The 23,701-nt window shown below is 46.4% G+C and overlaps 13 non-coding genes across 13 annotated transcripts; 10 read left to right on the top strand and 3 right to left on the bottom strand.

The window, feature by feature from the left end:
* Positions 1–292: 292 nt before the first annotated feature.
* trnag-gcc (transfer RNA glycine (anticodon GCC)) lies at positions 293–363 on the top strand. Its single transcript has one exon. It is a non-coding gene; the product is annotated as a tRNA-Gly (tRNA).
* A 3,215-nt stretch (positions 364–3,578) lies between these two features.
* On the top strand, positions 3,579–3,660 carry trnas-cga (transfer RNA serine (anticodon CGA)). Its single transcript has one exon. It is a non-coding gene; the product is annotated as a tRNA-Ser (tRNA).
* A 934-nt stretch (positions 3,661–4,594) lies between these two features.
* trnar-acg (transfer RNA arginine (anticodon ACG)) lies at positions 4,595–4,667 on the bottom strand. The gene has a single exon. It is a non-coding gene; the product is annotated as a tRNA-Arg (tRNA).
* Positions 4,668–6,284: 1,617 nt separating this feature from the next.
* trnas-gcu (transfer RNA serine (anticodon GCU)) lies at positions 6,285–6,366 on the top strand. Its single transcript has one exon. It is a non-coding gene; the product is annotated as a tRNA-Ser (tRNA).
* A 1,333-nt stretch (positions 6,367–7,699) lies between these two features.
* Positions 7,700–7,781, top strand: trnas-cga (transfer RNA serine (anticodon CGA)). Its single transcript has one exon. It is a non-coding gene; the product is annotated as a tRNA-Ser (tRNA).
* A 934-nt stretch (positions 7,782–8,715) lies between these two features.
* trnap-agg (transfer RNA proline (anticodon AGG)) lies at positions 8,716–8,788 on the bottom strand. The gene has a single exon. It is a non-coding gene; the product is annotated as a tRNA-Pro (tRNA).
* Positions 8,789–10,404: 1,616 nt separating this feature from the next.
* On the top strand, positions 10,405–10,486 carry trnas-gcu (transfer RNA serine (anticodon GCU)). The gene has a single exon. It is a non-coding gene; the product is annotated as a tRNA-Ser (tRNA).
* Positions 10,487–11,819: 1,333 nt separating this feature from the next.
* trnas-cga (transfer RNA serine (anticodon CGA)) lies at positions 11,820–11,901 on the top strand. The gene has a single exon. It is a non-coding gene; the product is annotated as a tRNA-Ser (tRNA).
* Positions 11,902–14,522: 2,621 nt separating this feature from the next.
* Positions 14,523–14,604, top strand: trnas-gcu (transfer RNA serine (anticodon GCU)). The gene has a single exon. It is a non-coding gene; the product is annotated as a tRNA-Ser (tRNA).
* Positions 14,605–15,938: 1,334 nt separating this feature from the next.
* trnas-cga (transfer RNA serine (anticodon CGA)) lies at positions 15,939–16,020 on the top strand. Its single transcript has one exon. It is a non-coding gene; the product is annotated as a tRNA-Ser (tRNA).
* A 934-nt stretch (positions 16,021–16,954) lies between these two features.
* Positions 16,955–17,027, bottom strand: trnar-acg (transfer RNA arginine (anticodon ACG)). Its single transcript has one exon. It is a non-coding gene; the product is annotated as a tRNA-Arg (tRNA).
* A 1,616-nt stretch (positions 17,028–18,643) lies between these two features.
* trnas-gcu (transfer RNA serine (anticodon GCU)) lies at positions 18,644–18,725 on the top strand. Its single transcript has one exon. It is a non-coding gene; the product is annotated as a tRNA-Ser (tRNA).
* A 1,333-nt stretch (positions 18,726–20,058) lies between these two features.
* trnas-cga (transfer RNA serine (anticodon CGA)) lies at positions 20,059–20,140 on the top strand. The gene has a single exon. It is a non-coding gene; the product is annotated as a tRNA-Ser (tRNA).
* Positions 20,141–23,701: the final 3,561 nt, after the last annotated feature.

The raw sequence follows: 23,701 nt of genomic DNA, 5'->3' as shown, positions 1-23,701 counted from the left end.
TAGCTCCACCTTGCGGAAATTCCGGATACTATTATTTTGCTTGTCGTATTATAGGAGAATTTACGGTAACTCGCGGTATTTACCGGTAGCTTGCGGTAGACTGCGTACAGCGTACCGCAAAATAATGCGGTATCGCCCGTGCATTTTGAATGGCTGCATCTGTAGGCTGCCAAAAGTCTCCGAAACCAAATTTTGATAGCAGAAAATTCTCACTCGTCCAGAAGTTCCCTTGGGACCCAACATCCAGCACAGAGTGGTAAAAAAGCGTCTTTTTTGAAGATTCTTACAGCGTGCATTGGTGGTTCAGTGGTAGAATTCTCGCCTGCCACGCGGGAGGCCCGGGTTCGATTCCCGGCCAATGCAGTGGCTTTTGCAGCGAGCGGCTCCATCACTTGCATCCCCTTTCAACTCGCAACTGAAAACCCTCTGAAGCTTAGAAGCTGTGAGCCAGGTCAGTACCCGGATGAGGGTGACCTACAGGGAAAAGCAAAGCTTACAGCTGGAAGCGGTGTTAATGGAGCCAGCGGTGGGGCACTCACCCTGAGGTCTGTGCGGGTCCCAATGCCCCAGTATAGTGACGGAGACGCTGTGTGGTAAAAAGGCGCCGTCTTTTGGATGAGATGTAAATCCGAGGTCATAGCTGTCTGTGGTCATTAAAAGTGACCACCAAAACCTTTGACAAAAGCTCTTGGTAATTGATGGTCTTCAATAATGCTTCTCCTTTAGGTACATTTGAAATCAACTGAAAAATGCTGTGAAATGGGGGGGCACTTCAGGCCAGTGTAGGATTTGGGATACAAGAACCATAAAACAGCACGAGAAAGCCCGTACACTGAATCGCAGGGCTTTCTATTCAAAGAAGGACAAAAGAAATTTCTCTGAATTCCATTTTTTGCAGCACAGCGAAGACAGCTGGCACGAGGCCTGTTAGCTCAGTTGGTTAGAGTGTGGTGCTAATAACGCCAAGGTCGTGGGTTCGATCCCCGTTAGGGCCAGGCAGTCTCCTCCGCTCTTGCCAAAACCCGTTACTCTGGTGAGATCGGTGGTTTTGCAAAGACGCCACATACTGCCGACAGACGAGAGTGTTGCAGGAGAAGAGAGAAGTGATGGAAGATTGAAGAGTGTCCTAGGTGGAGCCAAGATGAAGTGTCACAATTGCCTAGGGGAGGATTTCAAATGTTTAAGATGGTAAAAATAACCGGAAGTGATCCCCCAGTCCGGCGCAGTCTGACGTACTTCCGTCATATCAAGTGAAACTAGATGTCGAACTGGAGCCTCACCATTTGCATAAGTGAGGCTCCAGTTATACATCTAGTTTCACTTTAAATGACAAAACTGAAGAGACTTAAAAGAGCTGGAGAGGATTTCTTACAACTTTTGAGCCGGCACAGTTTTCGAAAACGTTTTCTTCACGCTGCACTGTACAACACAGACAGCCAAGAGTCTCCAAAACAAAACGAATTGACAGATAGGAGAAAAGTCCCACTCGTCCTAAAGTTCCCAAAATCCAGAACTGAGCGTAAACAAAGTGTTCAAGTAGCATGGGAATGCTACCCCTAATCCTAGCTGGAGTTTGAGCGTCTGGTTCAGAGTTTGCTCAAGAGTTTACCTTTCACAGATGTGCAAAGATGAATGTTGAATTGCACGCTTCAAGGCGCCTTACAGTGCAGGGAGTGATTAGAGACGATTCGTGACGTGTGCTCGTTCCCATATACCGTACGCCCCGGGTTGCAGTACTAGGATGACGTCCAATACCGCTTCGGCACGTAACGGCATTATATTCAAGTGCAGGACGTGAGGGTTTTATTTTGTTCGTTTTGTTCTGCTCTGCTTTGCTTTGTTTTGCTTTCCATGGCGTTCGTAAGAGCGTCAATAAAAAGGCGATTCCTGCGTCTAACACGAATGTAAGAGCTATTTCAAGTGCGGCTTCTAAAATGCTTGTAGACATTTGTCTGTTGTTGATTGTTTTTTTGTGTCTAACAAAGTGCCATTTTCCTGTCCGGACGGGGAGACTTTATCATTCCCACATGAAGCCACCCTTAAGTCCTCTGAGGCGTGTCTGTCTGCAAGGCTTGTATTTTGGAAAGGTTTTTTTTTTTAATGGAGAACGACTTTGAAAAAGGTTTCCGCCGACGCCTCGCGATCCATGTGAGATTGTAGTAAGAACGCAGCAATAACACCGCTTGCTGTAGTCGTGGCCGAGTGTTTAAGGCGATGGACTACTAATACGTTGTGCTCTGCATGCATGGGTTCAAATCCCACACTTGTCGCTCTCCATGTCTGACACGTGTGGTACTAGAGCAGTATGTTTTCCAGCGGTGGCTGAACATGGTATCGTAGGCTAACATTGGTATCAAGCAGTGACAATAACAGTAGTTAAGTGCCGCTACTGCCAAGTGGCTTTGGGTTGAGACCGCGTTTTCACTTACTTGCAACACGAACGGAGAAAGCGTTTTCTGACAGTCTCTCGAGAGACTGCGCTAGGTGTTTAGAGATAGACTTTGTCAGTTCCCCCTGGGATGATGGCCTCTCAAATAGTTTGTGATTCCTCTAGACGTTTATACAGTAGAAGCATGGCTCGTGGCTTAAATTCAAGCTGACCAAGACTAAGGAAACGAGTTAGAGGTCTGATGCAGAACTGCGAATTCAGTGAACGGGAACACTACAGTACATTGCACTGTATGTGTGAGGAAAGCTGCCCCCTTCAGTCCCTTGTCGACCGAACAGAGAACTGTAAAGGATACCGCCAAGAAACTTTAGGATGCTGGTTGGAATCCAGCTCCAAAGAAGCCCCTTTGGGTGTTATGTCATCAAAAAGTAAGAACAACGAATCTCCCTTTGATCAAAAGCGCAACAAAACTGTTTTCCGTGGAGCAGGTTTCAGACCCGTAGACCTGTTTTATTTGTAGGGCAGGCGCATTCCCAAACGCGAATCTCCTGTTTTAGAAATGCTTTGGGCGGCGTGAAGTGAAAATAAGAAATGAACTCCAGATGCACATGGAAGCAATCAAGTGTTTCATCCGAGCTGTTTCAAAGACTGCTCAAGAGCTTTCCTTTCACAGAGGCGCAACGATTAATGATGGCGGTGCACCCTTCAATGCGCCTTACAACTCTAGGGAGTGATTGAGACGATTCGTAGCGTGTGCTCATTTCCCTATATTCCCCGTGCTGCAGTGGAAGGATGACGTACGTTACTGCTTCGACACGTAACAGCATTATATTCAACTGCAGGAGCTGAGGGCTTTCGTAAGCGCGTAAATCAAAGGCAATTCCTGCGTCTAACACTAATGTAAATGCTTTTCAAAGTGCAGTGTGGTGCAGCTTGTAAAATCCTTGTCCACATTTGTGGTTTGTTGATGTTTTTTCTGTCTGCCAAAGTTGCATTTTGACATCCGGACGGGGAGACTTTATCCTTTGAACGTGAAGCCACCCTTAAACCCTCGGAGGCGTGTCTGTCTGCCGGCACATATTTTGTCAAAGGTATTTTTTTTTAACGGGGAGCGACTCTGAAAAGGTTTCCCCAGCCACCTCGCACTCGTGTTAGATTATAGGAGGAATGCGGCAACCCCAAACTCGCCGTAGTCGTGGCCGAGTGGTTAAGGCGATGGACTCGAAATCCATTGGGGACTCCCCGCGCAGGTTCAAATCCTGCCGACTACGGTGTCTGCCGCACGTTGTAGTGTGCCTGCGTGGCAGAGGCGAAGTGCCGCTTCTCCTTTTCTGGTACTATAAAAGCGCTAAATCGCTTGGACCCGCTGCCATGGAAATCAATTCTTCAGATAACCACACATTTTGCGTTCGCACGTCTGGTGCTCTACTTATGCCTTTGAAAACCGGATCAATAAAGCTCAAAGAACCCACACGATAGGTGCTCGTAAAGCACGCAGTAAAGAACTCTTATCAGCGAGGGTTTCAGTGGGTTAACTGAGGAGAAGGCGTGATCGCTAATTGTTGAGTTTTTATTTGGTGTTAGAAACACTCTTACTGTGCATGAAGTGCAACAAATGTAGCCACAGAAATTGCATCGCGCTTTCATTTATGCTATTGCAGACACCAACGTTGCCTAGATAGAAAACCGATAAAGCCGTGGGTTTGCTTGCCGGTCTGAAGGATCTCTCTTCGAATCTCTATCATTTGTCAATGGAAGTAAAAGGCGCTGCAATCTGATACGTTCACATTCAAACCCGCAGCTGTTGTTCGACTTTATTTCTTGACTAATTACAACTGAGTGTCGCATGAGCAGTTACGTAAACTTGTCTGCTATATTTGAACACAAATGCCGTTCTTCAATTAAAACTAACAGTACATTGTCAGGGACATTCAGTTATATACAAACAAGAGACAGACAAGAGAATATTTCTACCTTTCATGTGGACTACGTGTTGACTTACTGATTGGAATAATTGAAATGTTCGGGTTCATAGCCGATGCAGTGCGTGCTAATTAGAACAGCAACGCTGGGCTCTCAGCACCGTACTGAGCCCAGGTGCAGTTCATTTACATGAAGGAAATCTCGTACTGGGTACGATTACACCCACATACAGTAAGTAGCACAGGCTACTTAGGGAGTAGCCGGATGCGTTTAAAAGTGACCCGAGCCAGGTAGGAGTCGAACCTACAATCTCCTGATCCGTAGTCAGACGCGTTATCCATTGCGCCACTGGCCCTACTGTCACACTGCACGACTGTAACCCAGTGAGCTCAGCACTGCAACTAGTAAAACATTACCCCCGGTCCATTCTTTTCCAAAAGTGAGAAACACCTGTTTTCTACATTCTGTCTGTTTAAAACCATATCTCTTTAAACCAAACCAAGAGTTTGTCCTTTGCACTGATATTCTGATTCATTTCGATTTCAAAGAAAAAAAAAACACTTTCTTCCAAAGCATCATAAAATTGTCCCTTCTTCCAGACTCTACTTCTCTCTTGTAGTAGTACAGCAGACCTTTCCAGGTGAGCAGATCACAGAGTCCGAAATGAGCTTCCTCCATCCAGCAAAGTACCTGAACATGACTCTGTCATCATAAAAGCACCCCTGTAGTAAAGCAATTAAATCCGAAATCAAGAGGGCAATTGCCTACTGAAGTTCAAGAAGTCATCAATTTTAACCTAGCAACACATTAAAGGCTGCATCTATACAAGTACGATTCTAGAAATGCTCACCAGATTACGTTTTAAGAAGGAACTGCGGCTCAGGTTCCGCCGAGATCTAAACTCGGATGGCAGGATTCAGAGTCCAGAGTTTGGACGGGTGGCGCACAGAGGGTCCATATACTGTAGATCCCTCAGTGATCTTCCGCGTGTTCAAACCGCCAGCGTGTGACTCCCCTGTCCCCGTGACCTCATTGCTCTGCTCTCGCCTCTGTGCAGCCGAGCCCGACTCATGGTAAAGTGGAAAAAAAATGCCCTCAACGTGTGATTTACTCTGGAGCGAGGACAGATGTCACCTTCTTATCATTGAAGAGGATGTATGTGATGTGGCGACTAGGTTCAATTTTTTATCCTCTTTAAAAGATTAAGGACTGGGTGAGCCTGATTTACCACCCTTTCAGCTAAGAACCCGACGTGCGGACCGTTTAAGCTGCGTAGACTCGGTCGTTTAACTCTTCTCCATTAGCAGGGTTAAGGTTAAAGAAAAAACATTGCTGACTTCTTTTTTGTTTTCCAGCCGCGAGCGCTGATTAGCAAGGTTTGCATTTCATGTTTTGCAAGTTGCATTCTAAGAAAAACAAGTCGTTCAAGACAGGAAATGAATACTTGCATTTAATTAAGTCTAGCCGTAGGCGGTTGTCCATAATGACCAGTCCTGTTCGAGAAGTCAGAACAAAAAAAAGGCACCGCTGGGATTCGGACCCGGGATCTCCTGTTTACTAGGCAGGCGCTTTAACCAACTAAGCCACAGCGCGCCGGGAGCGCTGTCCTTTTGCAGCCACTTGGACACACAGCTCAGACACATCTGCATTCGCTGTGCGCTCCGCCTGCTCGCTGAGCAAGTTGCCACCTTTACATACAATAGCAACATCGACACCAAGAGAAAGGATGACAAATGGCTTTTAACTGGAACTTTTCATGTCCAAGGAGCTCAATGTGCTTTCCGTGTACAACAGGGCCACTGAACTCCACACCGGCCACTGAAGCACAGCAGTGGCTTGCTGGCTTGACATCTCCCAAGGAAGATGTTGAAATTGCATGTGGAACAGGAAAATGACCCTCGAGTACGAGGGAAAAAAAAGAAAAAGAAAATCTGGAGCGCGCCAACTCATATCCGGACAGCCTGGTTTCCTCGGCGAGGTGGCCGAGTGGTTAAGGCGATGGACTGCTAATCCATTGTGCTCTGCACGTATGGGTTCGAATCCCATCCTCGTCGCTCTCCATGTCTGACGCGTGTGCCTGTTCAAAGTCGGCCCTCGGTACGAGAGCAGTACGTTTTCCAGCGGTGGCTGAACATGGTATAGTAGGCTAACGGCGGTATCAGTAGTGCAGTGACAGAAACAGTATTTACGTGCTGCTGCTGCCAAGTGGCTCTGGGTTGAGACCGCGTTTTCACTTACTTGCAACACAAACGGAGAAAGCGTTTTCTGACAGTCTCTCGAGAGACTGCGCTAGGTGTTTAGAGATAGACTTTGTCAGTTCCCCCTGGGATGATGGCCTCTCAAATAGTTTGTGATTCCTCTAGACGTTTATACAGTAGAAGCATGGCTCGTGGCTTAAATTCAAGCTGACCAAGACTAAGGAAACGAGTTAGAGGTCTGATGCAGAACTGCGAATTCAGTGAACGGGAACACTACAGTACATTGCACTGTATGTGTGAGGAAAGCTGCCCCCTTCAGTCCCTTGTCGACCGAACAGAGAACTGTAAAGGATACCGCCAAGAAACTTTAGGATGCTGGTTGGAATCCAGCTCCAAAGAAGCCCCTTTGGGTGTTATGTCATCAAAAAGTAAGAACAACGAATCTCCCTTTGATCAAAAGCGCAACAAAACTGTTTTCCGTGGAGCAGGTTTCAGACCCGTAGACCTGTTTTATTTGTAGGGCAGGCGCATTCCCAAACGCGAATCTCCTGTTTTAGAAATGCTTTGGGCGGCGTGAAGTGAAAATAAGAAATGAACTCCAGATGCACATGGAAGCAATCAAGTGTTTCATCCGAGCTGTTTCAAAGACTGCTCAAGAGCTTTCCTTTCACAGAGGCGCAACGATTAATGATGGCGGTGCACCCTTCAATGCGCCTTACAACTCTAGGGAGTGATTGAGACGATTCGTAGCGTGTGCTCATTTCCCTATATTCCCCGTGCTGCAGTGGAAGGATGACGTACGTTACTGCTTCGACACGTAACAGCATTATATTCAACTGCAGGAGCTGAGGGCTTTCGTAAGCGCGTAAATCAAAGGCAATTCCTGCGTCTAACACTAATGTAAATGCTTTTCAAAGTGCAGTGTGGTGCAGCTTGTAAAATCCTTGTCCACATTTGTGGTTTGTTGATGTTTTTTCTGTCTGCCAAAGTTGCATTTTGACATCCGGACGGGGAGACTTTATCCTTTGAACGTGAAGCCACCCTTAAACCCTCGGAGGCGTGTCTGTCTGCCGGCACATATTTTGTCAAAGGTATTTTTTTTTAACGGGGAGCGACTCTGAAAAGGTTTCCCCAGCCACCTCGCACTCGTGTTAGATTATAGGAGGAATGCGGCGGCCACAAGCTCGCCGTAGTCGTGGCCGAGTGGTTAAGGTGATGGACTCGAAATCCATTGGGGACTCCCCGCGCATGTTCAAATCCTGCCGACTACGGTGTCTGCCGCACGTTGTAGTGTGCCTGCGTGGCAGAGGCGAAGTGCCGCTTCTCCTTTTCTGGTACTATAAAAGCGCTAAATCGCTTGGACCCGCTGCCATGGAAATCAATTCTTCAGATAACCACACATTTTGCGTTCGCACGTCTGGTGCTCTACTTATGCCTTTGAAAACCGGATCAATAAAGCTCAAAGAACCCACACGATAGGTGCTCGTAAAGCACGCAGTAAAGAACTCTTATCAGCGAGGGTTTCAGTGGGTTAACTGAGGAGAAGGCGTGATCGCTAATTGTTGAGTTTTTATTTGGCGTTAGAAACACTCTTACTGTGCATGAAGTGCAACAAATGTAGCCACAGAAATTGCATCGCGCTTTCATTTATGCTATTGCAGACACCAACGTTGCCTAGATAGAAAACCGATAAAGCCGTGGGTTTGCTTGCCGGTCTGAAGGATCTCTCTTCGAATCTCTATCATTTGTCAATGGAAGTAAAAGGCGCTGCAATCTGATACGTTCACATTCAAACCCGCAGCTGTTGTTCGACTTTATTTCTTGACTAATTACAACTGAGTGTCGCATGAGCAGTTACGTAAACTTGTCTGCTATATTTGAACACAAATGCCGTTCTTCAATTAAAACTAACAGTACATTGTCAGGGACATTCAGTTATATACAAACAAGAGACAGACAAGAGAATATTTCTACCTTTCATGTGGACTACGTGTTGACTTACTGATCGGAATAATTGAAATGTTCGGGTTCATAGCCGATGCAGTGCGTGCTAATTAGAACAGCAATGCTGGGCTCTCAGCACCGTACTGAGCCCAGGTGCAGTTCATTTACATGAAGGAAATCTCGTACTGGGTACGATTACACCCACATACAGTAAGTAGCACAGGCTACTTAGGGAGTAGCCGGATGCGTTTAAAAGTGACCCGAGCCAGGCAGGAGTCAAACCTACAATCTCCTGATCCCTAGTCAGACGCGTTATCCATTGCGCCACTGGCCCTACTGTCACACTGCACGACTGTAACCCAGTGAGCTCAGCACTGCAACTAGTAAAACATTACCCCCGGTCCATTCTTTTCCAAAAGTGAGAAACACCTGTTTTCTACATTCTGTCTGTTTAAAACCATATCTCTTTAAACCAAACCAAGAGTTTGTCCTTTGCACTGATATTCTGATTCATTTCGATTTCAAAGAAAAAAAAAACACTTTCTTCCAAAGCATCATAAAATTGTCCCTTCTTCCAGACTCTACTTCTCTCTTGTAGTAGTACAGCAGACCTTTCCAGGTGAGCAGATCACAGAGTCCGAAATGAGCTTCCTCCATCCAGCAAAGTACCTGAACATGACTCTGTCATCATAAAAGCACCCCTGTAGTAAAGCAATTAAATCCGAAATCAAGAGGGCAATTGCCTACTGAAGTTCAAGAAGTCATCAATTTTAACCTAGCAACACATTAAAGGCTGCATCTATACAAGTACGATTCTAGAAATGCTCACCAGATTACGTTTTAAGAAGGAACTGCGGCTCAGGTTCCGCCGAGATCTAAACTCGGATGGCAGGATTCAGAGTCCAGAGTTTGGACGGGTGGCGCACAGAGGGTCCATATACTGTAGATCCCTCAGTGATCTTCCGCGTGTTCAAACCGCCAGCGTGTGACTCCCCTGTCCCTGTGACCTCATTGCTCTGCTCTCGCCTCTGTGCAGCCGAGCCCGACTCATGGTAAAGTGGAAAAAAAATGCCCTCAACGTGTGATTTACTCTGGAGCGAGGACAGATGTCACCTTCTTATCATTGAAGAGGATGTATGTGATGTGGCGACTAGGTTCAATTTTTTATCCTCTTTAAAAGATTAAGGACTGGGTGAGCCTGATTTACCACCCTTTCAGCTAAGAACCCGACGTGCGGACCGTTTAAGCTGCGTAGACTCGGTCGTTTAACTCTTCTCCATTAGCAGGGTTAAGGTTAAAGAAAAAACATTGCTGACTTCTTTTTTGTTTTCCAGCCGCGAGCGCTGATTAGCAAGGTTTGCATTTCATGTTTTGCAAGTTGCATTCTAAGAAAAACAAGTCGTTCAAGACAGGAAATGAATACTTGCATTTAATTAAGTCTAGCCGTAGGCGGTTGTCCATAATGACCAGTCCTGTTCGAGAAGTCAGAACAAAAAAAGGCACCGCTGGGATTCAGACCCGGGATCTCCTGTTTACTAGGCAGGCGCTTTAACCAACTAAGCCACAGCGCGCCAGGAGCGCTGTCCTTTTGCAGCCACTTGGACACACAGCTCAGACACATCTGCATTCGCTGTGCGCTCCGCCTGCTCGCTGAGCAAGTTGCCACCTTTACATACAATAGCAACATCGACACCAAGAGAAAGGATGACAAATGGCTTTTAACTGGAACTTTTCATGTCCAAGGAGCTCAATGTGCTTTCCGTGTACAACAGGGCCACTGAACTCCACACCGGCCACTGAAGCACAGCAGTGGCTTGCTGGCTTGACATCTCCCAAGGAAGATGTTGAAATTGCATGTGGAACAGGAAAATGACCCTCGAGTACGAGGGAAAAAAAAGAAAAAGAAAATCTGGAGCGCGCCAACTCATGTCCGGACAGCCTGGTTTCCTCGGCGAGGTGGCCGAGTGGTTAAGGCGATGGACTGCTAATCCATTGTGCTCTGCACGCATGGGTTCGAATCCCATCCTCGTCGCTCTCCATGTCTGACGCGTGTGCCTGTTCAAAGTCGGCCCTCGGTACGAGAGCAGTACGTTTTCCAGCGGTGGCTGAACATGGTATAGTAGGCTAACGGCGGTATCAGTAGTGCAGTGACAGAAACAGTATTTACGTGCTGCTGCTGCCAAGTGGCTCTGGGTTGAGACCGCGTTTTCACTTACTTGCAACACAAACGGAGAAAGCGTTTTCTGACAGTCTCTCGAGAGACTGCGCTAGGTGTTTAGAGATAGACTTTGTCAGTTCCCCCTGGGATGATGGCCTCTCAAATAGTTTGTGATTCCTCTAGACGTTTATACAGTAGAAGCATGGCTCGTGGCTTAAATTCAAGCTGACCAAGACTAAGGAAACGAGTTAGAGGTCTGATGCAGAACTGCGAATTCAGTGAACGGGAACACTACAGTACATTGCACTGTATGTGTGAGGAAAGCTGCCCCCTTCAGTCCCTTGTCGACCGAACAGAGAACTGTAAAGGATACCGCCAAGAAACTTTAGGATGCTGGTTGGAATCCAGCTCCAAAGAAGCCCCTTTGGGTGTTATGTCATCAAAAAGTAAGAACAACGAATCTCCCTTTGATCAAAAGCGCAACAAAACTGTTTTCCGTGGAGCAGGTTTCAGACCCGTAGACCTGTTTTATTTGTAGGGCAGGCGCATTCCCAAACGCGAATCTCCTGTTTTAGAAATGCTTTGGGCGGCGTGAAGTGAAAATAAGAAATGAACTCCAGATGCACATGGAAGCAATCAAGTGTTTCATCCGAGCTGTTTCAAAGACTGCTCAAGAGCTTTCCTTTCACAGAGGCGCAACGATTAATGATGGCGGTGCACCCTTCAATGCGCCTTACAACTCTAGGGAGTGATTGAGACGATTCGTAGCGTGTGCTCATTTCCCTATATTCCCCGTGCTGCAGTGGAAGGATGACGTACGTTACTGCTTCGACACGTAACAGCATTATATTCAACTGCAGGAGCTGAGGGCTTTCGTAAGCGCGTAAATCAAAGGCAATTCCTGCGTCTAACACTAATGTAAATGCTTTTCAAAGTGCAGTGTGGTGCAGCTTGTAAAATCCTTGTCCACATTTGTGGTTTGTTGATGTTTTTTCTGTCTGCCAAAGTTGCATTTTGACATCCGGACGGGGAGACTTTATCCTTTGAACGTGAAGCCACCCTTAAACCCTCGGAGGCGTGTCTGTCTGCCGGCACGTATTTTGTCAAAGGTATTTTTTTTTAACGGGGAGCGACTCTGAAAAGGTTTCCCCAGCCACCTCGCACTCGTGTTAGATTATAGGAGGAATGTGGCGGCCACAAACTCGCTGTAGTCGTGGCCGAGTGGTTAAGGCGATGGACTCGAAATCCATTGGGGACTCCCCGCGCAGGTTCAAATCCTGCCGACTACGGCGTCTGCCGCACGTTGTAGTGTGCCTGCGCGGCAGAGGCGAAGTGCCGCTTCTCCTTTTCTGGTACTATAAAAGCGCTAAATCGCTTGGACCCGCTGCCATGGAAATCAATTCTTCAGATAACCACACATTTTGCGTTCGCACGTCTGGTGCTCTACTTATGCCTTTGAAAACCGGATCAATAAAGCTCAAAGAACCCACACGATAGGTGCTCGTAAAGCACGCAGTAAAGAACTCTTATCAGCGAGGGTTTCAGTGGGTTAACTGAGGAGAAGGCGTGATCGCTAATTGTTGAGTTTTTATTTGGTGTTAGAAACACTCTTACTGTGCATGAAGTGCAACAAATGTAGCCACAGAAATTGCATCGCGCTTTCATTTATGCTATTGCAGACACCAACGTTGCCTAGATAGAAAACCGATAAAGTCGTGGGTTTGCTTGCCGGTCTGAAGGATCTCTCTTCGAATCTCTATCATTTGTCAATGGAAGTAAAAGGCGCTGCAATCTGATACGTTCACATTCAAACCCGCAGCTGTTGTTCGACTTTATTTCTTGACTAATTACAACTGTGTCGCATGAGCAGTTACGTAAACTTGTCTGCTATATTTGAACACAAATGCCGTTCTTCAATTAAAACTAACAGTACATTGTCAGGGACATTCAGTTATATACAAACAAGAGACAGACAAGAGAATATTTCTACCTTTCATGTGGACTACGTGTTGACTTACTGATCGGAATAATTGAAATGTTCGGGTTAATAGCCGATGCAGTGCGTGCTAATTAGAACAGCAATGCTGGGCTCTCAGCACCGTACTGAGCCCAGGTGCAGTTCATTTACATGAAGGAAATCTCGTACTGGGTACGATTACACCCACATACAGTAAGTAGCACAGGCTACTTAGGGAGTAGCCGGATGCGTTTAAAAGTGACCCGAGCCAGGTAGGAGTCGAACCTACAATCTCCTGATCCCTAGTCAGACGCGTTATCCATTGCGCCACTGGAACTACTGTCACACTGCACGACTGTAACCCAGTGAGCTCAGCACTGCAACTAGTAAAACATTACCCCCGGTTCATTCTTTTCCAAAAGTGAGAAACACCTGTTTTCTACATTCTGTCTGTTTAAAACCATATCTCTTTAAACCAAACCAAGAGTTTGTCCTTTGCACTGATATTCTGATTCATTTCGATTTCAAAGAAAAAAAAAACACTTTCTTCCAAAGCATCATAAAATTGTCCCTTCTTCCAGACTCTACTTCTCTCTTGTAGTAGTACAGCAGACCTTTCCAGGTGAGCAGATCACAGAGTCCGAAATGAGCTTCCTCCATCCAGCAAAGTACCTGAACATGACTCTGTCATCATAAAAGCACCCCTGTAGTAAAGCAATTAAATCCGAAATCAAGAGGGCAATTGCCTACTGAAGTTCAAGAAGTCATCAATTTTAACCTAGCAACACATTAAAGGCTGCATCTATACAAGTACGATTCTAGAAATGCTCACCAGATTACGTTTTAAGAAGGAACTGCGGCTCAGGTTCCGCCGAGATCTAAACTCGGATGGCAGGATTCAGAGTCCAGAGTTTGGACGGGTGGCGCACAGAGGGTCCATATACTGTAGATCCCTCAGTGATCTTCCGCGTGTTCAAACCGCCAGCGTGTGACTCCCCTGTCCCCGTGACCTCATTGCTCTGCTCTCGCCTCTGTGCAGCTGAGCCCGACTCATGGTAAAGTGGAAAAAAAATGCCCTCAACGTGTGATTTACTCTGGAGCGAGGACAGATGTCACCTTCTTATCATTGAAGAGGATGTATGTGATGTGGCGACTAGGTTCAATTTTTTATCCTCTTTAAAAGATTAAGGACTGGGTGAGCCTGATTTACCACCCTTTCAGCTAAGAACCCGACGTGCGGACCGTTTAAGCTGCGTAGACTCGGTCGTTTAACTCTTCTCCATTAGCAGGGTTAAGGTTAAAGAAAAAACATTGCTGACTTCTTTTTTGTTTTCCAGCCGCGAGCGCTGATTAGCAAGGTTTGCATTTCATGTTTTGCAAGTTGCATTCTAAGAAAAACAAGTCGTTCAAGACAGGAAATGAATACTTGCATTTAATTAAGTCTAGCCGTAGGCGGTTGTCCATAATGACCAGTCCTGTTCGAGAAGTCAGAACAAAAAAAGGCACCGCTGGGATTCGGACCCGGGATCTCCTGTTTACTAGGCAGGCGCTTTAACCAACTAAGCCACAGCGCGCCAGGAGCGCTGTCCTTTTGCAGCCACTTGGACACACAGCTCAGACACATCTGCATTCGCTGTGCGCTCCGCCTGCTCGCTGAGCAAGTTGCCACCTTTACATACAATAGCAACATCGACACCAAGAGAAAGGATGACAAATGGCTTTTAACTGGAACTTTTCATGTCCAAGGAGCTCAATGTGCTTTCCGTGTACAACAGGGCCACTGAACTCCACACCGGCCACTGAAGCACAGCAGTGGCTTGCTGGCTTGACATCTCCCAAGGAAGATGTTGAAATTGCATGTGGAACAGGAAAATGACCCTCGAGTACGAGGGAAAAAAAAGAAAAAGAAAATCTGGAGCGCGCCAACTCATGTCCGGACAGCCTGGTTTCCTCGGCGAGGTGGCCGAGTGGTTAAGGCGATGGACCGCTAATCCATTGTGCTCTGCACGCATGGGTTCGAATCCCATCCTCGTCGCTCTCCATGTCTGACGCGTGTGCCTGTTCCAAGTCGGCCCTCGGTACTAGAGCAGTACGTTTTCCAGCGGTGGCTGAACATGGTGTAGTAGGCTAACGTCGGTATCAGTAGTGCAGTGACAGAAACAGTATTTACGTGCTGCTGCTGCCAAGTGGCTCTGGGTTGAGACCGCGTTTTCACTTACTTGCAACACAAACGGAGAAAGCGTTTTCTGACAGTCTCTTGAGAGACTGCCCTAGGTGTTTAGAGATAGACTTTGTCAGTTCCCCCTGGGATGATGGCCTCTCAAATAGTTTGTGATTCCTCTAGACGTTTATAAAGTAGAAGCATGGCTCGTGGCTTAAATTCAAGCTGACCAAGACTAAGGAAACGAGTTAGAGGTCTGATGCAGAACTGCGAATTCAGTGAACGGGAACACTACAGTACATTGCACTGTATGTGTGAGGAAAGCTGCCCCCTTCAGTCCCTTGTCGACCGAACAGAGAACTGTAAAGGATACCGCCAAGAAACTTTAGGATGCTGGTTGGAATCCAGCTCCAAAGAAGCCCCTTTGGGTGTTATGTCATCAAAAAGTAAGAACAACGAATCTCCCTTTGATCAAAAGCGCAACAAAACTGTTTTCCGTGGAGCAGGTTTCAGACCCGTAGACCTGTTTTATTTGTAGGGCAGGCGCATTCCCAAATGCGAATCTCCTGTTTTAGAAATGCTTTGGGCGGCGTGAAGTGAAAATAAGAAATGAACTCCAGATGCACATGGAAGCAATCAAGTGTTTCATCCGAGCTGTTTCAAAGACTGCTCAAGAGCTTTCCTTTCACAGAGGCGCAACGATTAATGATGGCGTTGCACCCTTCAATGCGCCTTACAACTCTAGGGAGTGATTGAGATGATTCGTAGCGTGTGCTCATTTCCCTATATTCCCCGTGCTGCAGTGGAAGGATGACGTACGTTACTGCTTCGACACGTAACAGCATTATATTCAACTGCAGGAGCTGAGGGCTTTCGTAAGCGCGTAAATCAAAGGCAATTCCTGCGTCTAACACTAATGTAAATGCTTTTCAAAGTGCAGTGTGGTGCAGCTTGTAAAATCCTTGTCCACATTTGTGGTTTGTTGATGTTTTTTCTGTCTGCCAAAGTTGCATTTTGACATCCGGACGGGGAGACTTTATCCTTTGAACGTGAAGCCACCCTTAAACCCTCGGAGGCGTGTCTGTCTGCCGGCACGTATTTTGTCAAAGGTATTTTTTTTTTAACGGGGAGCGACTCTGAAAAGGTTTCCCCAGCCACCTCGCACTAGTGTTAGATTATAGGAGTAATGCGGCGGCCACAAGCTCGCCGTAGTCGTGGCCGAGTGGTTAAGGCGATGGACTCGAAATCCATTGGGGACTCCCCGCGCAGGTTCAAATCCTGCCGACTACGGCGTCTGCCGCACGTTGTAGTGTGCCTGCGCGGCAGAGGCGAAGTGCCGCTTCTCCTTTTCTGGTACTATAAAAGCGCTAAATCGCTTGGACCCGCTGCCATGGAAATCAATTCTTCAGATAACCACACGTTTTGCGTTCGCACGTCTGGTGCTCTACTTATGCCTTTGAAAACCGGATCAATAAAGCTCAAAGAACTGACACGATAGGTGCTCGTAAAGCACGCAGTAAAGAACTCTTATCAGCGAGGGTTTCAGTGGGTTAACTGAGGAGAAGGCGTGATCGCTAATTGTTGAGTTTTTATTTGGTGTTAGAAACACTCTTACTGTGCATGAAGTGCAACAAATGTAGCCACAGAAATTGCATCGCGCTTTCATTTATGCTATTGCAGACACCAACGTTGCCTAGATAGAAAACCGATAAAGCCGTGGGTTTGCTTGCCGGTCTGAAGGATCTCTCTTCGAATCTCTATCATTTGTCAATGGAAGTAAAAGGCGCTGCAATCTGATACGTTCACATTCAAACCCGCAGCTGTTGTTCGACTTTATTTCTTGACTAATTACAACTGAGTGTCGCATGAGCAGTTACGTAAACTTGTCTGCTATATTTGAACACAAATGCCGTTCTTCAATTAAAACTAACAGTACATTGTCAGGGACATTCAGTTATATACAAACAAGAGACAGACGAGAGAATATTTCTACCTTTCATGTGGACTACGTGTTGACTTACTGATCGGAATAATTGAAATGTTCGGGTTCATAGCCGATGCAGTGCGTGCTAATTAGAACAGCAACGCTGAGCTCTCAGCACCGTACTGAGCCCAGGTGCAGTTCATTTACATGAAGGAAATCTCGTACTGGGTACGATTACACCCACATACAGTAAGTAGCACAGGCTACTTAGGGAGTAGCCGGATGCGATTAAAAGTGACCCGAGCCAGGTAGGAGTCGAACCTACAATCTCCTGATCCGTAGTCAGACGCGTTATCCATTGCGCCACTGGCCCTACTGTCACACTGCACGACTGTAACCCAGTGAGCTCAGCACTGCAACTAGTAAAACATTACCCCCGGTTCATTCTTTTCCAAAAGTGAGAAACACCTGTTTTCTACATTCTGTCTGTTTAAAACCATATCTCTTTAAACCAAACCAAGAGTTTGTCCTTTGCACTGATATTCTGATTCATTTCGATTTCAAAGAAAAAAAAAACACTTTCTTCCAAAGCATCATAAAATTGTCCCTTCTTCCAGACTCTACTTCTCTCTTGTAGTAGTACAGCAGACCTTTCCAGGTGAGCAGATCACAGAGTCCGAAATGAGCTTCCTCCATCCAGCAAAGTACCTGAACATGACTCTGTCATCATAAAAGCACCCCTGTAGTAAAGCAATTAAATCCGAAATCAAGAGGGCAATTGCCTACTGAAGTTCAAGAAGTCATCAATTTTAACCTAGCAACACATTAAAGGCTGCATCTATACAAGTACGATTCTAGAAATGCTCACCAGATTACGTTTTAAGAAGGAACTGCGGCTCAGGTTCCGCCGAGATCTAAACTCGGATGGCAGGATTCAGAGTCCAGAGTTTGGACGGGTGGCGCACAGAGGGTCCATATACTGTAGATCCCTCAGTGATCTTCCGCGTGTTCAAACCGCCAGCGTGTGACTCCCCTGTCCCCGTGACCTCATTGCTCTGCTCTCGCCTCTGTGCAGCCGAGCCCGACTCATGGTAAAGTGGAAAAAAAATGCCCTCAACGTGTGATTTACTCTGGAGCGAGGACAGATGTCACCTTCTTATCATTGAAGAGGATGTATGTGATGTGGCGACTAGGTTCAATTTTTTATCCTCTTTAAAAGATTAAGGACTGGGTGAGCCTGATTTACCACCCTTTCAGCTAAGAACCCGACGTGCGGACCGTTTAAGCTGCGTAGACTCGGTCGTTTAACTCTTCTCCATTAGCAGGGTTAAGGTTAAAGAAAAAACATTGCTGACTTCTTTTTTGTTTTCCAGCCGCGAGCGCTGATTAGCAAGGTTTGCATTTCATGTTTTGCAAGTTGCATTCTAAGAAAAACAAGTCGTTCAAGACAGGAAATGAATACTTGCATTTAATTAAGTCTAGCCGTAGGCGGTTGTCCATAATGACCAGTCCTGTTCGAGAAGTCAGAACAAAAAAAGGCACCGCTGGGATTCAGACCCGGGATCTCCTGTTTACTAGGCAGGCGCTTTAACCAACTAAGCCACAGCGCGCCAGGAGCGCTGTCCTTTTGCAGCCACTTGGACACACAGCTCAGACACATCTGCATTCGCTGTGCGCTCCGCCTGCTCGCTGAGCAAGTTGCCACCTTTACATACAATAGCAACATCGACACCAAGAGAAAGGATGACAAATGGCTTTTAACTGGAACTTTTCATGTCCAAGGAGCTCAATGTGCTTTCCGTGTACAACAGGGCCACTGAACTCCACACCGGCCACTGAAGCACAGCAGTGGCTTGCTGGCTTGACATCTCCCAAGGAAGATGTTGAAATTGCATGTGGAACAGGAAAATGACCCTCGAGTACGAGGGAAAAAAAAGAAAAAGAAAATCTGGAGCGCGCCAACTCATGTCCGGACAGCCTGGTTTCCTCGGCGAGGTGGCCGAGTGGTTAAGGCGATGGACTGCTAATCCATTGTGCTCTGCACGCATGGGTTCGAATCCCATCCTCGTCGCTCTCCATGTCTGACGCGTGTGCCTGTTCAAAGTCGGCCCTCGGTACGAGAGCAGTACGTTTTCCAGCGGTGGCTGAACATGGTATAGTAGGCTAACGGCGGTATCAGTAGTGCAGTGACAGAAACAGTATTTACGTGCTGCTGCTGCCAAGTGGCTCTGGGTTGAGACCGCGTTTTCACTTACTTGCAACACAAACGGAGAAAGCGTTTTCTGACAGTCTCTCGAGAGACTGCGCTAGGTGTTTAGAGATAGACTTTGTCAGTTCCCCCTGGGATGATGGCCTCTCAAATAGTTTGTGATTCCTCTAGACGTTTATACAGTAGAAGCATGGCTCGTGGCTTAAATTCAAGCTGACCAAGACTAAGGAAACGAGTTAGAGGTCTGATGCAGAACTGCGAATTCAGTGAACGGGAACACTACAGTACATTGCACTGTATGTGTGAGGAAAGCTGCCCCCTTCAGTCCCTTGTCGACCGAACAGAGAACTGTAAAGGATACCGCCAAGAAACTTTAGGATGCTGGTTGGAATCCAGCTCCAAAGAAGCCCCTTTGGGTGTTATGTCATCAAAAAGTAAGAACAACGAATCTCCCTTTGATCAAAAGCGCAACAAAACTGTTTTCCGTGGAGCAGGTTTCAGACCCGTAGACCTGTTTTATTTGTAGGGCAGGCGCATTCCCAAACGCGAATCTCCTGTTTTAGAAATGCTTTGGGCGGCGTGAAGTGAAAATAAGAAATGAACTCCAGATGCACATGGAAGCAATCAAGTGTTTCATCCGAGCTGTTTCAAAGACTGCTCAAGAGCTTTCCTTTCACAGAGGCGCAACGATTAATGATGGCGGTGCACCCTTCAATGCGCCTTACAACTCTAGGGAGTGATTGAGACGATTCGTAGCGTGTGCTCATTTCCCTATATTCCCCGTGCTGCAGTGGAAGGATGACGTACGTTACTGCTTCGACACGTAACAGCATTATATTCAACTGCAGGAGCTGAGGGCTTTCGTAAGCGCGTAAATCAAAGGCAATTCCTGCGTCTAACACTAATGTAAATGCTTTTCAAAGTGCAGTGTGGTGCAGCTTGTAAAATCCTTGTCCACATTTGTGGTTTGTTGATGTTTTTTCTGTCTGCCAAAGTTGCATTTTGACATCCGGACGGGGAGACTTTATCCTTTGAACGTGAAGCCACCCTTAAACCCTCGGAGGCGTGTCTGTCTGCCGGCACATATTTTGTCAAAGGTATTTTTTTTTAACGGGGAGCGACTCTGAAAAGGTTTCCCCAGCCACCTCGCACTCGTGTTAGATTATAGGAGGAATGCGGCGGCCACAAGCTCGCCGTAGTCGTGGCCGAGTGGTTAAGGCGATGGACTCGAAATCCATTGGGGACTCCCCGCGCAGGTTCAAATCCTACCGACTACGGCGTCTGCCGAACGTTGTAGTGTGCCTACGCGGCAGAGGTGAAGTGCCGCTTCTCCCTTTCTGGTACTATAAAATCGCTTGGACCCGCTGCCATGGAAATCAATTCTTCAGATAACCACACATTTTGCGTTCGCACGTCTGGTGCTCTACTTATGCCTTTGAAAACCGGGTCAATAAAGCTCAAAGAACCCACACGATAGGTGCTCGTAAAGCACGCAGTAAAGAACTCTTATCAGCGAGGGTTTCAGTGGGTTAACTGAGGAGAAGGCGTGATCGCTAATTGTTGAGTTTTTATTTGGTGTTAGAAACACTCTTACTGTGCATGAAGTGCAACAAATGTAGCCACAGAAATTGCATCGCGCTTTCATTGCTTGCCGGTCTGAAGGATCTCTCTTCGAATCTCTATAATTTGTCAATGGAAGTAAAAGGCGCTGCAATCTGATACGTTCACATGTATTTATCCAGAAGAAGTGTCAATGTACTCATGGCCAGATGAGTTAAAATCATTACTCTAACCTCTTAGGCTGCATCCTTGATATTTCAGGAAATGTATCAGGACCCAGGATCACCCTTGACATTGGATCTCATCTTCCCTCATCTCTCAGTGATAGACTTATTTCTTTTTGGAGCCTCTACATTTATTTACCAATTACATCTTTTCACACCTTTTCCCCAGGACACTCTTTCTCACCTGCTCTGACCACTGATCGTCCTGTTCTCTCCTGTTCGCCTGTTATTGTCCTTTCTTTCCCACACACCTGAAGAAGGTTTAATCACTTTTCCTTTGCTGGCTGCGTGTGTTCATCGGAATTGAAAAGCAAACTGAATGAATTCCAATTCCATCAGTGAATGGGTCAAGTGTAAACACTCGTGTTCAGCTAGGAATGTTCAAGAACTTGAAGGTACAGAAAGTAGTCATATTCCTGATGATTAGCTTTTTAGGTTTCCCTTCATCTTTCTCGTCTGCTTCAGCCTCCAGAGGAGCCTGCAGCTTCTGTTCCTGCTAGAAAGCAGGCGCTTGCTCTGGGCATCTGGAACACATTTATACACTTTTAACATACCTAAAATGTGAATCAAATATTGCAAACAAAGCTTTGAAAATAAACTAAAGAAGCATTTGAAGTTAATATCTCACCAAGCTGGTTTGTCTTCCCGTTTCCCAAGTACAAAACAACCCAAGGACTCCAACAGTCTCATAGCCAGTTTCATATTCGCCTCATTGAACACGATCTCAATGTAATCCATGATCTGCCCGTTCCTCAGGTGATTCAACATGTCCTTCCTGGACTGGCGAGAGGCCATCCTGATCTCCTCTGGTGTGTCTCGCTTTATTCACACCCTCTTCAAGTGAAGAGGAAGCTTGTCAAAAGCCCCCATATTTTGCACACCAGAGTGTCACGACTACCAACCTGCCCAGACCAGCCCCCAAGAGAACTAATCAGTACCAGCAGCATGGCGATAATTACAAATGCCGCTGCATTATCGATTACCCTTTTAGCCTTCAGTTAGCCTTCCGCTACTTGTTTCGGATTGTTTGTTGCCGTGCCTCCCTCCTACTCCTTCGTCTGCACAGGATCCCTATCTCCTCTTCAGAGTATCCTTACACAGAGGGATCCTTGTGGAATCTCAGTCATGGGTTCCCACTATGGTATTAACAGGAGACACTGGGCACTGATTTGGGCCGAACTGGCCTGTCTCCCAGTAACTCAGCATTACTGTGGAAAACTGCACCTGCTCTCCAGCAGGATGGATTAGAGATGCCCACAGGGATTGGGCACAAAATGATTCTATGATGGCTACTAGAAAACCAACCTTGTGGGATAACTCAGCAATGCACACAAACGGATACTAATACACGACATAAAATGTGCATATAAACATAACAAATCTTAAGAGTGAGGGTTAGCAGAATACAAAATATATATATTCAATAACGAAGAGTAACAAACCAAGAGAGACATTCATTCAGTATACCATTCATTTATACCATTTCGTTAATGAGCTTTAATTACAACTTCTACACTAGATACTCAAAGGCAAGTACATCACTCATAGGAGGTAAATTGATATCAACTGGGGTTGAGGTAACAATTGAATTCTCGAGCTGTAATGTATAATGTTGAATGAACTCATCCAATCTGTGTGGATTCAGATCTCCCGCGGACACAAGGGAACTGGGACAGGCTGTTCCTGCGTCCAATCGGAATCCTCTGGCTCGGTGCCAGGCAGTCCTGTTTCGGCGTGAAGTGGGAGAGAAGGAGGGAGAGATTCCTACTGCGGCGCACTGGCAGTGACTCTCTGAAGACCAGCTAGTTAGTCCTGGCTGAACTAGCAAGAGTTTGTGCACATGAAAAGTGACAGTGGGTCCAAGCAAGACCCACTCTTAAACGGGAAGAAGACCGACCGTAGTTCACTCATTGATCAGGCGAGCATTCTATGGTTACGCACGGGCGACCTCCGGTCTCGACTCTTAGAACAAAGTAAATTCTGGCCGTCACGTGATTGTCCGAGATGAGTCAAATGTCCTGGAGGGGCACCTTCTGGGCCCTGTGCTGCCTCCTTTATCTGGAGGAATGGTCGTTCATTGGTTGAAAGTTTTGCAGGCATTCGAGACCCACATGGGGTTACCCTGCCCTACCAGTTCCTGGCTGATCGAGGTGGAGGATGAGTAACAGTGCTCCCTGACATTAGGGTTGTAAACAACCTAGGGAGACTCTACCAAGGAATCTCCCAGACAGTAAGGCACCAGAGATGACCATTTATTAGGGTGGCTGGAGAATCTCAGCCTTGGGAGTTGTTCCTTATCAGGAAACTCTATCAGATAGAAAAACACCTTAAATCTGAACCAAATGGAATGGCCTCTCACTTTGTGTCCAGCACCACTGAGATGAGGGAGAGAGGGACTGGGAAGGGAGCAGCAAACTTAATTCCTGTATTATTAATAAGCCTTGCCGCTACAACTCTGTGTTGTTGCTTGTTCTGAGTTGCTCTCCAGTTTTTCAAGTTCTATTACCGTAACAACCATTAGCATCGAGTCAGCTCATGCAAGCAAAAGGCATCAGTACAATATACTACAGTACAAACATAAAACCAATAATAACATTCCCACATCACATATTACCCAAACACACTCCAGTAATAATGTATTTATTTAATCTACATTATAGAACTGTGTTCACATACCTCACAGTCTCCGGGCAGGTGCTGTTACAGAAGGTGCACTCCTTATCTTAACAGACCTAAGTGTTTACTAGTGAGGAGGAGAGTAAACATACTGTAGGCTGGGCAGGGTGGGAGCAGTCAGGGAGGATCTTTAGAGCTTTGTGTTTCAGTCTAGAGAAGTGGAGTGAATCCACAAAGGGAAGGTGAGTTTTAGAGGTGATATACTCCCTTCTCTAGCTGTTCCATTTACTCTCCCTGCTGACTAACTCATCGGTGTTTGTGATGAGCCCTTGAGAGCAGTATTATCAGCGAACGTGAACATTTTGTGAAATTCAGTCACTTGTATACATTGAATAAAGCACTGAGGAGCACTGGTGCTCTGGGTGAGAGACTGAGTGA

The sequence above is a fragment of the Atractosteus spatula genome, assembly GCF_055471065.1.
Source record: "Atractosteus spatula isolate fAtrSpa1 chromosome 17 unlocalized genomic scaffold, fAtrSpa1.hap1 SUPER_17_unloc_3, whole genome shotgun sequence".
Lineage (NCBI taxonomy): Eukaryota > Metazoa > Chordata > Actinopteri > Semionotiformes > Lepisosteidae > Atractosteus > Atractosteus spatula.
This window is presented reverse-complemented; position numbering and strand designations above follow the sequence as displayed.